This window comes from Xiphophorus maculatus, chromosome 1 (genome assembly GCF_002775205.1).
Source record: "Xiphophorus maculatus strain JP 163 A chromosome 1, X_maculatus-5.0-male, whole genome shotgun sequence".
NCBI lineage: Eukaryota > Metazoa > Chordata > Actinopteri > Cyprinodontiformes > Poeciliidae > Xiphophorus > Xiphophorus maculatus.
In genome coordinates this window covers 9,480,833-9,497,173 of record NC_036443.1, presented here as the reverse complement: position 1 = coordinate 9,497,173, position 16,341 = coordinate 9,480,833, and the positions used below count along the sequence as shown (strand labels likewise).

The following is a 16,341-nucleotide window of genomic DNA, read 5'->3' as shown; positions in this document are numbered from 1 at the left end:
TTCAAATATTGTCAAGATGCCATTGAACTCTGCTCCTGTTATGTGTGGAAACCTTCTGCTCGCTTTAACTCGGATAGGGTTTATGTCGTATCTTTGGAGTAAACATTCTTTACACCTGAAATTGTGCTCACCTTTTTGATTTAGTAGCACACACAGTGGGAACAAGTAACATACAATAATCATTTTGTAAAGTATTCAAACTGAGTATTTTTAGTTATTTCTGAAACAAAATCTCTCTGCCTGGATGTCTGGTTGTGGGTGAATGTCTGAACAAAGATAGTGCTCAGTTTATACACATGAATACATGCTGGGAAAGACCAAGAGATGCACTCGGTTACGTCTGAGGTGTATTTGAAGATTTAGACTTTTTGAAGTTGAACCCCATGGTGAGCGAAGGCGGGTTGCTGAGCTCTGTGTGCGTGTGTGTCTGAGTGTAAGGGGGCTTTTCATACATTTATTTGTCTGTAATGTCTGGATTTGGGATTGACTGTTTTTTGTTGTTGTTTGTTTGTTTGTTTAAGGTTTTTCTGGCACTAGAGGCCTTTATTTACAGTAGATCCTGTTTGAAATGGGTGGAGAGAGAAAGGAAGAATACAGTACATGCAGCAAAGGTCCCAGAGTTGGAAATGGCACCCGGACGGCCGCGTCGAAGACTAATGGCCTCATTATGTGGGGAGGCCGCACTACCTCTACACCACACACCACCCCATCGGGGTTGACTGTTGTGTTTATAGCAAGGTTAAAAAAAAAAATAGGTTTAAAGAAACAGAAATAAATCCATGGTTTGCGCACTATTTTTTTGATTGAATCCAAAGAATTGCAATTACGTTGTAGGAATAAAGACAAAAATGATACATCAGGGAGATTTCAACAAAAAGAAAGGGTTGAAGGATGGGAGGATATAGCTTTTATCTGGGAAAGGAGAAGCCAAATTAGAAATGTGGCATGATCCCCCTCCTCCTGGGACTGAGTCAATTAGCCTGCCTGGAGGATCTGCCAGGAGGACGGAGCAGGGGCTGGGGGATGGTGCTGATAAAGAGGGTGTTGGTGGGCGTGAATGGGTGATATGGGGACGAGATGAGACAGGACAAGGCCAAAGGTTGGGGGATATAAAAAAATAATAATAATAACTGAAATAAAATAAAATGTGCAATTCCACATGTTGAAAAGATTTGTCTATTTTAATTTATGAGTGCTGATTCAGTTTGTGCTTAAATGGCCATCAAATAAAATGGCGGTTAACTGTAAACGATGCTTGACGGTCAGAGTATCATACATGTAACACATGATACCCTTGCATTAATATGGATGGGCTGGCAAATTCACTAGAGACATAAAAAAAGAGCGATGAAAAAGAGGGTTGAAGTGATGATGGGGAAGGTGTGGCAGCAGCTGTGCTGCAGGATTAAACTGAGCATCGAATAAGGATGGTGAGAGGCTGGGTGCTCTGGCACAGAGCCACTTCTCTACCAGATCGATACGTCAAATCACAGCTGGAAACATAGACTGGACTCCGCCAAAAACTCCTTTTAAAATATGGTGTTAGTTGTGAAAAATGTTGAAAATCCCAGGAAAAATAGTGAACAAACCATTGCAAATTCTGCTGTCCTTTAATTTCTTTAACAGTCTTCCTGTAATACAGAGCAGCTGGAGGGCAGCAGTAAGTGGGATTACAGGTGGGGGGGAAAAGAGAGGAAGCCAAAAAAAAGGGGAGGGAGTCAGAGGAAGCATGAATTGGCTTTGTGTGTTGTTAACATTAACATCTGCAAATTTAGGAGATAGAAAAAAAACAAACGCAAACAAAGACATCATCTTCGGATGCACAGTGCCCTGCAACAGCAGTTGTGCTCCCTTTAACTCTTTTTACATTTTGTCCTGTTACAACCTATCTCTTGAATTTGTCACTGCAATTTTACATGATAAAATAATACTAAGTAGAACATCAGCAAGAACAGGAAAGAAATGTATTTACATGGTTTTCAAAGTCATTTGTAACTTTAAATCCAAAATGTGTGACATCCATTTGTATTTAGCCCCTTCACTCAGGTACCCTTCAGTAAAATCCAGCGCAATCAATAACCGTCAGAAATTTCTGATTTTACAAAGTAGAGTCCACCTGTGTGAAATCTAATCTCAGTGTGGGAAGATCTTAGAAGTTTTTTTTTTTGGAGAACATTGGTTAACAACATTTAAAAAATTTTAATAATATGACAGAAAGTCGAGAGCCACACGTTAAATATCAAAGTATATTCACCAGTTAAATGGTCTGGTTGAAGTGTCCGGGTACATCCGTTTGAGATTCTTTGGAAAGACTTGAAAATTGATTTTCGCAGACACAGTCATTTTAATCTGAACTTGAGATGTTTTACAGAGAAGAACTGGTATAAATCTCAGTCTCTAGTCTACCAACCTGGTGGAGAAACACCCCAGAAGAACTGCAGCTATAACAGCAGCATAAGCCGGTTCTGCAAATTCTGCACAGTATTTGTTTTGCCTGCTTTCACTTCAAATTATGTTGCAGTTTGTGTTGATCTATCACAGAAAATCCCACCAAAAACATTTGATTGTATGTTTATAACACAATAATATAAAAAAAGAAGTTAAACATATGCAGTTAAAATACTTGCTGGAGAAAAAAAAGAGTTCACTTAAGTGTAAGGTAAAGCTTCTTTTGGTCTTAGGCGTCTTAAAAATGTTAATTGTGCTCATGTTTACATAGTCTGCATTTGCATACAATATCTGACTTGTGTTGCATAACAAAGTTATACAAATTATAGCCTAGTTTTAAATCGCTTTACTTGCAAACATGTCTTTTTTACATTTGCTTAGGCAAAATGGAATTAGAATAGGACAGAGGTGTCAATCACAGAGGTTTAAAACAAGAAAAGTTACAAAGGCAACCTTAGCATATGGTTTCACCCTAAGCTACTAATCTTTCACTGACTGTTGTGCTAAATCAAATAAGTCTGTTGGACATCCTCCAGTGAGCTTTCATCAGAACAGCCAAATTATCCAGTCACTGTCAGAGAAGTGCCAAGAATATTTTCTGGGAAAACCTCTGGAAGTGTTTGCTTGCTTCCATGTGAGGGTTTAAGAAAATGCCATACCATTGAGTCCATTCGTGTAGTATCATCACAAGAGGCAGCAGAGGGTGGCAGGTACTTGAGTGGCGGGTTAAAGAGGCAAAAACGCAGGAGGAGATACAGCAAGGCACACGCTCAGCAGTGTGTCACCAGGCAGACCGGTGTCTCCTTCCTTATCTGACAGGCACACTGCAGAACAGCAAAATCCTCTGCATAAGCCCCTCAAGCTTTCCCCTGGGACATAAGGGTAGAGCTGGAGAGAGTTCCTGAAACAATTCCAGTGCGCGTGCGTGTGTGCGTGTCTATTTGTGTGTTTGCTTGAGCGTGTGACGAGTTGTCGGGAATCTCGTTATTTTGCTATTGCCTTGCGTTAAGCCCACTGATTCCCCCTCACCTTCAACACCACATGACTGCTCAAGGTGATGAGACGGGACAGGCCCAGTTTCCCTAATGCATGGGTATGCATTCAGAAACCTCTGCACAAACTCAGAGTGTAATTAATGGTCAGCCTGGCAATGAATAGATTGTTCTCCACTAGTGACAAATTCACCAAGAAAGAAAGAAAGGTTAGGAAAGTGGAGGGTAAGTAGAAGGCACTTTCATCACTAACACACATGGTGGAGTTATTTTCGTAAAGGCTATACTGTCTAGCATCTGAAGCATTATAAGCACATTGTTACACCAATAGAAGTCTTTAAAGTTGATCATTGTAAGATGCTTACAGACTTAAAAATAATGTGACAATATAGCTCTATTCTGATGAGATAGAGGTATAACACTGAATGTTTGCTTAAGGAACTTTGAATCAAACACTGAAGGATCTTAAAGTCGAGCTTTATCCTTGAAACCCAGTCTGAACAATAAAACACTGTGCTACCTGAAACTGCAACACTGAGGTTTCTTCCAGAGATTCTAGATGTTGGCATTAAAATTAACATTGAAAAATACTTTGGTTTTTTTTTTTGTTGTTGTTTTTTTCTATGATACCAATATAATAATTAATTTTTGGTGCAAATTGAAACACATCTAATCACAATGAGAAGAAGCAAAGTTTTAAACAGATTGTCTTTCCTCCAGATTCAGTGAAGTGGCAAATCACAAACTTCTTTATATGTAGGCAAAAAAAAAATATTTCATTAACCAACATGGTTTTGCCTTAATATCTGAAAAAACATCCTTACTGTTTCACCAGGAGAAAATGCATACATAACATCATAACATGAGCAGTTTATATAGAGAATGAATAAACCCTGCTGACGAAACAATAAGCCCAGTGTTATAGGAAGTTTATTATGCACTGCCAATTCTTTCTGTGAATTTGCATTGCTAACTACATTATACAACACCTTGTTGTGGCAACGTGGCCATAAAAAAAATCAATCCACTGCATCATAAATTTCTCAAATGCCAGATATCGTGACGACCTTTCCTCCCAGATCCAGATATCTGGAGTGCCTCTCTCTTAGCCGAGACGTTTTACAGCTAAGAAGAGCAGCCCTATTATGGAAATAAACCTTGCAGCCAAAAGCAACACTTATCTGGCTTTGACATCACTATAGACAACGATTTGTATGGAGTGATTAGCAACATCCTTTGAAGTATTGTATTGGTAACACGGGGGGGGGGACTTGTTTTAATAAAACATCCAGCTCATCCCAAATCTCCCTAGATGGAGTAAATGTCCTTCCTAAATTTTAAAGTTGGTTTAGAGAGTTTAAACCTATTGCTGAACTTTTACACTTGAGTTCAAATCCTTCTTGCTCTCAAGTAAAATATGCATTTCTTAATGTGGAGAACACTATTCAATCTTCATCACGTTCTGCTGTATTTTAAACCTGTACTACTTCAAAATTGTTATTTTTGGTCCATATTGGTCAGATCTTGGATGTCTGTTTGTACCTGTGCATAGAAGTAGAAGAACAACGTTGCTAGCTCAGTAATGTAAAACCTAAAACTTATTTTTGGTCTTATTTGTTTCCTATGTTAAAAAACAAAACAAAACAAAAGACAATGGCAACAATGCGATAATGTTAGATTCAGCTAAACTGTCTTGTGTCGTACCTCAGGGATCTGATCTGGGTCCAACTCTCCTTTGGCTGTACATATTCCTTCCCGGCCAAGTTACTAGTCAGAACAATGATATTTCTCAACTTGTTTATGCTGATGACATCCAGATATATTGCTCGTTCAAAGCTTGTACATTTTAAAAAGGATCTTGTTTACATATTTGCCTGACAGATATCAAGCACCAGTTAAACCACAACTTTCTTCTGTAAAGCAAGGAGAAAACTGAATCTCTGATAATAGCTCCAGACATTAGAATCCCAGACATCAGAAAACATATCCGCTTTTTAGACTTTTTCTGATTAAATTTTAGACATTTGGTTGTCCTTTTTGATAGTTGAATATCATTTGAACATCACTCCAATAGTTGGTAAAACCTTAGAAACATCACAAAACGTAGACTGCTGATGTCAAAAGCTGTACTAGAGATAATTATCCCCGTTTTTATCTTTTCATGTTTAGGTTATTGTAACAGAATGAACCTGTTTAAATAAATCAGCTCTGGATCATATTCAGCCCATGAAAAATGCTGCAGCAAGACTTTTAACAGGCACCAACAGAAGACAGCATATTGCTCTAGGCTTCGTTTCTCTTCATTTGTTGCCCGTAAACTTTAGATTTAATTTTAAGATTTAGGTCTTAACTTTTAGGGTGCTACAGTATGTCAAGGCCCCTAATGTATTGCTGACACACGGAAACCCCCGTTCTTCTTTCCATGGACTAAGATCAAGGGGTCAGAATTTGCTGGTAACCCTACGGTGGAACTCAGTCCCGCTTTTCTTGCATCGTACTGACTCCACTGACCCTAAGAAGGCTGCTGAAGACAATTTTGTACAGGAAAGCTTTTAATTAATTTACTTGATGTTTTATGTTGTGCAATGTTTTATCTGTGTGTCATTGTGTTTTATCTCCGAAACACTTTGTGATTTTTAGCTGTGAAAATTGCTATATAAATTACATTTACTCAAGTAACACAAACATAATGTGTGTTCCTTCCTGTCTGATAAGTTCTGCCCACATAAAAAGGTTACACTTGAATATCAGTCACGAAATAGCTTACCATTTTATCTACTTGTTGCAACAAAGTGATGGATTGGAAAACTGTCTTTGCTGACCCAGGGCTCAACTCTATTGTTGCCCAACCAACCATCCATCCAGTGGGTTAGGCCATCCTCATGTATCATATAACAACTTTAAGGCATGAGTCGTTTATTTCCACAGTGCCTGCAGAAAGGTAGTCAAAAAATGTGCAACTGGGCGGCTTCTTTGAAAATACTGCTTGCTTCAGTGTCACAGGATATGACAAGAAAAAAATAGACAATTTTGCATAGAGGAAATCACAAGGTAGTCAGGTTGGAACATAGCTTATGTGAACAATAAGCTTCAGAATCCCAGATAAGAACAGAAAATATGCCTCTTCAAACAATCGGTTGTACTTGATTTTCTTTACTGGCTAAACGCATATGGACACCATTAAGGATTTTTATGGGGGACAAGTGAATAAATTTAAACCATGTTTAATTATCCTTCCACATCACAGTTGTGCAGTACTCTGTGTTGGTCTATAGCAACAAAATACGCTGAAGTTTGTGGTTGAAATGTAACAAAATGTGAAGAAAGTTTAAGTGCTACTTCGCAAAGACTATTTCTGCCAAGCCTTCTTTAATGTTCTCTCCAAAAAATTGCACTAATTATGCTGTTCATTAGCTAAGCATTTCCTTTAAATCAAAAGGCTAGTAAAAGAAAACCAAAAACTGAATATTAAAAAAGAAGCTAATAAAACTTTGATGCTAACAGCCTTTTGCTTTTTATTTGAATGGAGGGATGACCTCCTCTGCAGTCTGTCCCCTCTGGCTATAGGTGAAAAAGTCAATATTTCAAGAGAGCACAGACATTCATTTAATATTTCAAACAAATGAAAAGTGACATTCCATGCAAACAGACAACCAAGATAGAGCTATAGACTAGCAATATCAGATTAGAAACTACATCTTCTAAACTTTTCTGTGCTTGTTGTGCACACATGCTAACTGGTTTCTGCTGACTTGGTGGACAATTTTCCACCTGAGCAAAGGGTTAAAGCAGGTCAATGTGCTTTTCTGCAGAGCCAGAGTTGAACTAGGGGTTAATGGGTTTTAAGGTGTGACAGCGGATCAGTCTATAGGTACTTTAACCGTAAAGTTAGCTTGGTGGTTGATTCATCACCAGGCAATCAGCAGACCCACCTTGAACCCAAACGATTGTTGGGTTAAATAAATGTCCACTGTGCAGCTCTCCAGCGTAAAAGGATTGTGCAGAAAAGTGTCCGCAGCATGTGACCATGTGGTACATGTGATAAAAGTAATGTCCCCTGCATGTCTCGTTAGATATACCAAAGCTGTTTCTACTGAGCAAGACCTTAACCCGGCCACCTAAATGTGTTTGCCATACACAAAGGGAGATAAAGGGTAAAACCTGGACCTATGAGTTTATGTAGTTTACTCAAAACAAACATTTCACACCATGCAGCTAAGGTATTATTTTCTTGTAGGTAAGTATCTCAATAAGACAAAGTTTACTAAGATAAATTTACCTCATTAAAATGACCTGATTGCGGCAGACCCAATAGTATGTGTGTTAGAAAAAAAAGTAAGAGCAAATGTTTCAAAGGGCACAGGACACAATTATTTATCTGTACTTATCATCTTGGCTTGTAACCAACTTCTGCCAAGAGGTTTAAAAAGGACAAGATTTAGCCATGTCTGACATTTTTGGTATCCCCATTAGATTCTCAGCCAATAATGAGGAGCATTTCCTTATAAACTAGTGCTGTGCCTACCTAACCACTTGCTAATTTTTGCCACTAATTGATAGATACCATGGTGAGGAGAACTTACTGATATAAAATGAGCAGCAGACTGGAAAAGAAAGGGGATTTAGATTTGGTATATAGAGAAATGGTCTTAAGATTTCAGAAATTGCTCACATGCTCGGATTTTTCACACAAAATTACATCAGGTTTACAACAACTAGACAGATTGTTTCAAGATGATAGTAAGACAACAGTAGCTTAAACAACAACTTTTTAGAATCAAAGTTAGTAGAATACCATATATGCAGAACAAATCTTGAAACAATAGGCTCCAACATTTGGTGCCTCTGATGTCAGCTAGTAACAGAAAACTGAAGCTACAGCTCTCACAATCTCACTGAAGTTAGAAAATAACAGTTTGAAAAAAATGCTGCCTCGTCTAACAAGTCTCGATTTCAGCTACAATATTCAGAATGGGTCTGTCCAGAGACTTAGACTGACTGCGTTGGTATTATGATGTGGGAGGTATTTTTTTGGTACCTTACAACCCCTTTGTACCAACGCTGCACTGTTACTTGGTTACTTCCAGCAAGATATTGTGTCTTGTCACAAAGCTCAAATCATCAACAACTAATTTCTTGAAAATAATTTCATGGTACTCCAGTGGCTCCAAAGCACTCCCTTTGGGATGTGATTGAATGGAGATTTGTCAATATGGATCAAAAATGTCTAATGAATGTTTCTGACTCCTTGTTGAATTTTTGACCCAGGGAATTAAAGCAGTTCTGAAGGCAAACCTGGCTCCAACCTGGGCCCTGCAAGCTGTACCTCATAAAGTTACCAAGGAGCACGTAGTTCTTCTATCAAAAAGACATTATGTGTAGAAATCTGAGAAACCTACACCATGTAAATAACATGCAGTGAACTGAAGCACCTGAAAAGTAAAACCAAGATAAACATAAATGCTCCACTATTGATCTAGGGAGCATTTTTTTCAGTTGAAATGTTTGTGGAATAAATCCTGTGGCGTCTTGTCTGTTCCCTCCACAGACTCCGAGACATGTCAAACCAGTCACACTGCCATGTCGTCGTGGAAATATTTTTCAAAAGGGAAATCAGCAAATGACAGCATAATAGCATTTTGGAAAAACGTGATGATGTTCTTTATGGAAGGCTTTTTTTCTGTGGATTAAAAGCAGTGCAAATAGCAGCACCCAAAAGTATTTCACTTAAGTAACTTTGACAGTTTCTTTTTAGACCCACGAAAGGGTTAATGTTTAGGCACCAAGGTATGGTAATAGAGGGGTTAGTGTGCAAAACGCATCTGGGCTGGTGGAGTGGGGGACTGCTGTATGACTGACAAAGCACACACGTGTAAGCCAAAAACCCACTCCCTTGCACACAACACAAGAGGATGCTTAGTGACAAGAAACAACAAAAAGCATGGTATCGCACAAAAGGCAGGACAGACAGAAAGTCTTTATATAGGTATGTGAATAGCGAAAGAAAAGATGGTGAAGATGAAAAGAGGAGGCAGGAGTGGGACGGCAGAGGAGCGCAGTGTGGCATGGGATAAGCCACTGCTGTTCGTAAGACTGGAGAAAATGCAGAAGTAATGAGACTGGTTGGAAAAAAACAGAATCCATTAGGATGGGAGTAAGAATAAAGAAAAAAGAGGTGAAACACAGTCCTAGCAGGTGTAAAAAACAACGATGAAGAAATGTTTGAGATTAAACAGTCAACAAAAATGTGCTGTTGTTTAACCATGCCAAGATAAGAAACTTGCATAAAAGTCCTATAAGACCACATTATATAACTTTAGCATTGCATGTAACAGAAACAACTGAAAACTGCTTGCAAAAGAAATAAAAACTGACTCTGAATCATTCGCTCCCACTGGTAGGAGTAAATCACACATCCCAGGCACAGCATGGAAACTATTTTCTGTCCCTAGTTTATCCTCAAGTATTTCCCTTACTTATGAAATCAACATGAACAACAACACAAACACACGGAGCATTCCAAAGTCCCTTTAAAGTTAAATCCTCTTGCACTTTTCCAGCAATAGTGTGTTAGTGTAATCCATCACAGCGTACACCTGAACAGGGTATTCCCAGCATCAACACACTGTGGCTTTAATTCAGAGCTATAAATGATTTGTTTAAAAATAGAGAGAGCATCTCTATAAATATCTCTGAGTTAAAATAATCCTAAAAGAAAAAGGATGAGGGAACTTCATGGATTATGTAATTAAATCCCATTCTCACCTTCATCACTGGCTTCCCTCTGCCTGCGTCCCGTTTCAGTCCTCAGCCCCTCTGAACCACTTTCCCCTGAGCAGGTGCCGTCATGGTCAAATAGTCCACAGAAAAGAGCTGTTATTTAGTTTCTTTTCCTGAGCTTTTTTTTCTGTTTCACTCCTTCTCTGAGCCTTGTAGAGATTTGTATCCCAGACGTATTTATGTGCGAGTGTTTGCGTGCTCACAACTACCAAAGGTCCTGGAATCCCCGGGTCCTGCGCTACAGAGCGAGCATGGCTGAGCTCTTTCTCCGTCTCTTCTGCTGCACTCCTTTCCCTCCCATCCTGGCAGAGAGGAGGGGAAGACACTCAGGGGGTGGGACAGAAGACAGAAGCTGCTTTTAGAAAAACTCTTTCTCTATCTGCTCTTCCTCCTCTCCATGCTCTTTATTTCCCCTGTGTGTCTCTTTTGCCTCAACTTTTACGCTCTGTCTTTTGGCTTGCCCTCTGTGACCGATACTCTTTCACTGCTTAGCAAGGCGTGAAAGCAAAGCCCTGTGTCTTGCGTACACACACACACACACACACACACGCACACACACACACACATCTTTTTCCTTCAATGCCACTCCCTCTGCCACGGTCCAGAGGTGAAGTATCTTCGTCACACAGTCACAACACACTCTTGTTCCATAAAATTGTATATATCACCAAGACTGTCCCTGGTTAAATGAAGGTCAAATAAACAAGATCATCTTTATCTCCCAGGATTAGAAATAGCACACTTTGACCCTGTTGAATGTCACACGTCTAAACTAATTTCATTGTTCATTGCTGCAAAAGTGATATTTCAGAAGGTAAATTCAACAATCTTACATGTAACATGAACTTTTTGAAGTAAAAAATACAACTCCAGAATTTTTATCACATCACTTTATGACACACTTGCACACAATATTAGTGTGGAGAGTTGTTTCATTTAAAATGAAATCCATAAATACTGTTACTGATAAATAATCTATAAATACTCCATCAAATAAATAAGTATCCCCAGAAAATATAAACAAAATAAATATACAAAATATGTTTTAATGTGAAGCTTATTTTGTCAACCACAGTTTCATTTATTTTTTTCAACATTTATTAATTTATTTCAGGACTTATTTATGCATTTAGTTTATTTGTTTTATAGTGTTGATTCATTTTGGAAAGCTTCATGGACGTTTATTTTTTAACTTGGTTTTTATGTCTTTCTACTTTATGTTCTTATATTCTAATGAAGGAGTGGAGTTTTCTCTGTAGGGCGGCTCTGGTCAGAGTGCAGCGACCTGAGAGAAAGCGAACTTCAGCACATCAACAAGAGGGCGGAACGTGTGAGTTATTAGCACTTTAAATGACGTGCGGAGACAATGAGAGATGCAGAATGTCTTTGGAGTGCGGGAACTGGTCTCCTTTTAATCAAAAGCTCTTCACAACCTGCTCAAATAAACACAACCCAGTGGAGGCAACATCTACCTCAGAAAAGCCACGCATTTCAAAATAAGAGCACGGCCATAGCTTCACTCCCCCGCTTACAACGGAAAGCAAGTTGTGCCAACGCAGGGGAACCAAATTCTGTTTGGGATAATTACCGTAGCAGGAGATCAGTAAAATAGAATCGGATGTTAAATCGTGTCGTAACAATCCTTAGCATACGTATCATCCCAGGCTTCTCCGATGTCCTCCATATTGGCTGCTAAGCAATTTGTCATCCTGACTTGTGGGCCCAGTTGGTTCATGCTATGATGCTAGTTGGTCCAAACAGCACTCAGGGGGAGGAACACTTGGTTTGACTGTTCATTAAGGTTTAAGACTAGTTTGCGTGAAGCAGATGTGAACTCCCTCCCCCAAGCACTGCCCTCTGACCAGACTCTCTCCACAGAGAAAACTCTGTCCCCTCATTTGAATATACAAACATGAAATAAAAACAGTCTCAAATTTAAGAAAAAGTCCTTAAAATAAAACGCCATTATGAAATAAACAATGAAATAAATTAATAAATATATCCTAAAATAAACACGTAAATAAACAGCCAAACAGCTTTCCATATATTAGAGACATTCACTAACCAAACCTAAGCCCTAAATTTTTCTAACTTTTTTTTTCAAAGTGGCATCAAAACATCCATGCCTTTTACTTTTTTTTGCCTGAATCTAGTTCATTTCAGTTAATTTGAAATATTTTGTAATATACCATGTTGTCTTGCCTTGACGTTGGTATTCATCATGTTTCACATTCCAATCAACCTTGTTTTATATCTACACACTGTTTTGCAAATTTTCACACTTGGTTTGTTCTTGAACCATGAGTTCCTAATGAAATGTATCTCTAAAGTCTCAGACTCGACAAAGGTCAGCAAACGTTTTGGATGGAGTAAAGTCAGACCTTGTTTATGCTCTGACTCCGAGGGACGCTTGGGAGGAACTCATCCGGGTGCCGAGTCCACCTCCACGGAGTAACCAGTTGGACATTGTGGTTATGAACACCTCAGCCAATCTTTTCCCTCTAGTTTCTGTGACAAGGGGGCAGCAAAACAATCATATCTTAGAAGTCTGACCCACTTATCAGAATCTTTTTAAAAGTTTCTGTTCAATTGGACATTTGCCCTTGCTACAATCTTCAACAACAAGCTTACTGGAAACCTCACCAGGGCTGGGCATATAGTTACAAGATTCAGTCATTCTAATGTAAAATTGAAAGAGAAGAGCCAAACTTGTATTTTGTTGTTGTGTTTAGTTGAAGCTGTTTGTTTTGGAGTTGTGCTTCACAAATTGTCATTATTTTCTATTTCTAGATCTTACAACAGGCTGCACAGTGGGGCAGCTGTTAGCTCTGTTTCCTCATAGCAAGAGAGATCTGGGTTCAAAATTCTGCTAGTTTTTATACTCTCCCACGGTGTTCTGCCCTTGTGCTGTGCTGGCTTTCTACCACATTACAGTTAACGATTAAGCCAAACATGTTGACTGGCGTTAGAACTTTTTACTTCAGTAAAACAAAAACTTTGTTTTCAGTGAAAACCTGCCTCCATGGCTTGCTCACACGTTATCTGGTTATCGTGCTGTAATCCAAAATCATACTTTCTCACTTCCCGAAGATGCTCCCACTCTAGCGAGCCCTACCCCAAAATGGTTTCAAGCACAACTATGCAGCATTAAGCAGTGATTCATCGAGATGTGTAACCCACGCTTCCATTCTCCCTTTCATGTTTTAAGACTCTGCCACTCCTTTTCCTGCTGGCTGGTTTTTACTTGACCCGATGATGTCTTGTTGCTCCCTCTTGTTTCCCTATCGATTCGAATTTCCTGTTACAGTCATACTGTTGCTCCTCTATTAGCATGATTTTTCCCATATTTTTGTATTTTAAGCTATTGTCAACTGGATTTTGATGCTCTAATCAGCAAAGCTAGCCCCAGCAATGCAGCCAAAGTAAATATTTTTTGCTGACATATATTTTTATGATCAATACGCTGAATAACAAGACTGTGGTAATGTTAGTGTGCCTACAATCAAAAATAGGAGGAAATAGGGTGACAGAACCATTATAATGCCATAAGTTATTTTACACTTATTTGGTTCCTTGTTGAATTTCTCAGTGTAATATCTGTATGTATATATATATATATATATATATATGTACTGTATATAATGTCTGAAAATATCTTAACTCTCAGCATAGTGATAAAGTCATTTTGGTCTGTGGCTTACATATAGAACTTCACTTTGAAAAAATAATCCCTCACTATCTTTTTACAGTGAGCAGATTTCGGCAGCAATTAGATTATTTTAAATGTTAAGACAGTTTTTTGACAGACTTTCTTATGTACTACTCAGACAAGGACTATGATGACAGGAAATCCTGCTATAATGATGCAAAAGAAAAATGCCACCACTGTTCAAACCTGAAGCTAAAGGAACAAATTCACGTAGAATATGAACAAAATGAGAAGTAATGGTGGGAGGTGGAATGTGATGAGCACACAATCACACAATTGTGGGATCTTGCAATGTGGACAATCTCATTGTCACTTGGAGTTTCACACCCATGCAGATACACAATCAAAGGTCAGGCCATTATGTGCACATAAACAACTTCTTCTTAATCTAAACGCTAATGTAGTTCACACTTATTAATGCATAATACACACACAAGCACACAGTGTGCCGCCTGTCTGGCGTCAAACTGGCACCATTGAGACGGCCGTCTCTAGAGACTGAGGAGGGAACCAATCACAGCTGCCTGTCAGCAGCTTTTATTATCACCCACGCAAACACACACACAAAACACACACACAGTGGAGTCATGCACTGGTGTTTATACCAGTGCGCGTGTGTAGTCAAATGTAAATGTTTCTCCTGTCAAACAAAACTAATTAGAAAATCTAAAAGTAAATCTAAATTAGATCAGTTTGTGTCATTTTAAAGTTAGATGAAAGTGACAAGTATTAGAAATTGTAACCGTTTTGTTGTTCAGCATGTGAGTTATTGTGCATTTTCTGCAGCATTCTGATTTATTCAGCTGTAAAGTATTAACATGGAGTTCATTTCTAGAGCAAAGTTCCCTGTAAGGGCTTGTTTTGACTTAACCAAGTACAGATATTATAGTTATACTGAATACATATACAAACGTGTGATGTTTTATTAATCACAAAATCAGTTTTGTGTTTTTCTTTTTCTGTAATTCACTCAGTGATTTATATTTTATCAATGCAATTTTATATCACTCAGCTAATTAAAAAATACATTACCCCAGCTAAACATGATATAAAGATTTTAATGAATTAAATTAGAAAACAAAAGAGTTTTGAAAAAAATTCACTCGGCAGTATGCTTGACATCCGTTTTTAGCAGAAAGGACCTTCATGCCTCGTTTCCACAGAGCGGTACGGCACGGGTCGATGTAGTTCGGCACGCTAGTTTATGGTCCGGCACATTCAGAGTGTTTCCATACCCTGTTGAACTTTCACTTGGTGGACGGGGTTAAATGTAAACACCTAATGCACGTCATACTTGTTCAATGACAGGCACTAGCATGAAGACACACACAGTATGTCTCGTACTTGTTGAAAACTGTGATGTTTTTCCATCCTCCAGTCAATGAACTGTGTTGCATCACACCTGTAGTTCCGCCCTAACCGTACCATAACATTGTCCCATGGACATACAACCGAAGGGAACCAGGAATGGTGCGATGTGGGTCGGTTGTATGGCTGCTTTTCTAATGCAAACAGACAAAAAGGCACATTGAAACACACTAACCCATGTCATACTGCTCAGAGGAAATGAGGCATCACAGAGGAGCGGGGCTTAGTGAAGCAGTAGTTAAAGCATCATTTTATACAAAGCTTAAAGACATTGTAAATTGTACACTTTAAGTTAAATCAGAACCTTATGAATAAAAATAAAGATGGTTCCTTAACATTCTTTCAAACATTTGAACATCATTGCAGTGATATCTACTCAAATCTTTTACATTTCATTTCTTCCTCTACCTTTGTGTTTGCCTTTGTGCTTCACTGGAAGGTTTATTTTGTGATACCTGTTGCAGAATGATTGTATAGATGCCAGCGCCCTATTGACAGTTTGGAGAACGAATTAATGAATACAAAAGGTATTTATTGAGACAAAACAAGTGGGTGTTCTGCAATGGTGGAGAAAACACATTATGGTGTCATGAAATTTGTTGCCAAAAAAATCCTGAAGGAGAATGTCTGGTCATCAATTGGCGGCTTTAAGCTTAAGAGCACTTCAGTCATTTGTTGGGTATTAATTTCAGTTACGAAGTTATGGCACGACCTTGAACGGGTCGTTTTTACTTGTGCCTCAAATGAAACAAGAAAGACTGGGGCACAATTCCTACGTTCTCCACAGTGACTTAAAATACTCAGAGCACAAAAGATTGAAGGCAGTTCCTGCCACAAAGAGTGAAACAATCAACTATTGGGTTTAGTTGGTAATTACTTTCCCACGTAGAATAATTTAAGTTTTTTTAGCTGCCTGTGAAACTTGACAGTTTGTACGGTGGCCGACAGGTGCAAATGCGCAGCAAAAGAGAAAACATGCAAACAAAAAAGAAGACACCCCCGAATGAAATGCAGCAAACAAAAAGAGAGACGCAAACACCCCCG

At 38.7% G+C, this 16,341-nt stretch overlaps 1 protein-coding gene across 3 annotated transcripts in view; it reads right to left on the bottom strand.

The window, feature by feature from the left end:
• sema3b (semaphorin 3B) overlaps positions 1 to 12,654 on the bottom strand; it is a 79,173-nt gene extending 66,519 nt beyond the window's left edge. For 2 of the 3 annotated variants that reach the window (XM_023333428.1, XM_023333438.1), the window contains exon 1: positions 10,206 to 10,697. The gene's annotated coding sequence lies outside the window, so the exon portion shown is untranslated. Of the gene's footprint in view, positions 1 to 10,205; positions 10,698 to 12,601 lie in introns of those variants that run through there. The other variant, XM_023333431.1, reaches the window with a different exon arrangement.
• Between the last annotated feature and the right edge of the window lie 3,687 nt (positions 12,655 to 16,341).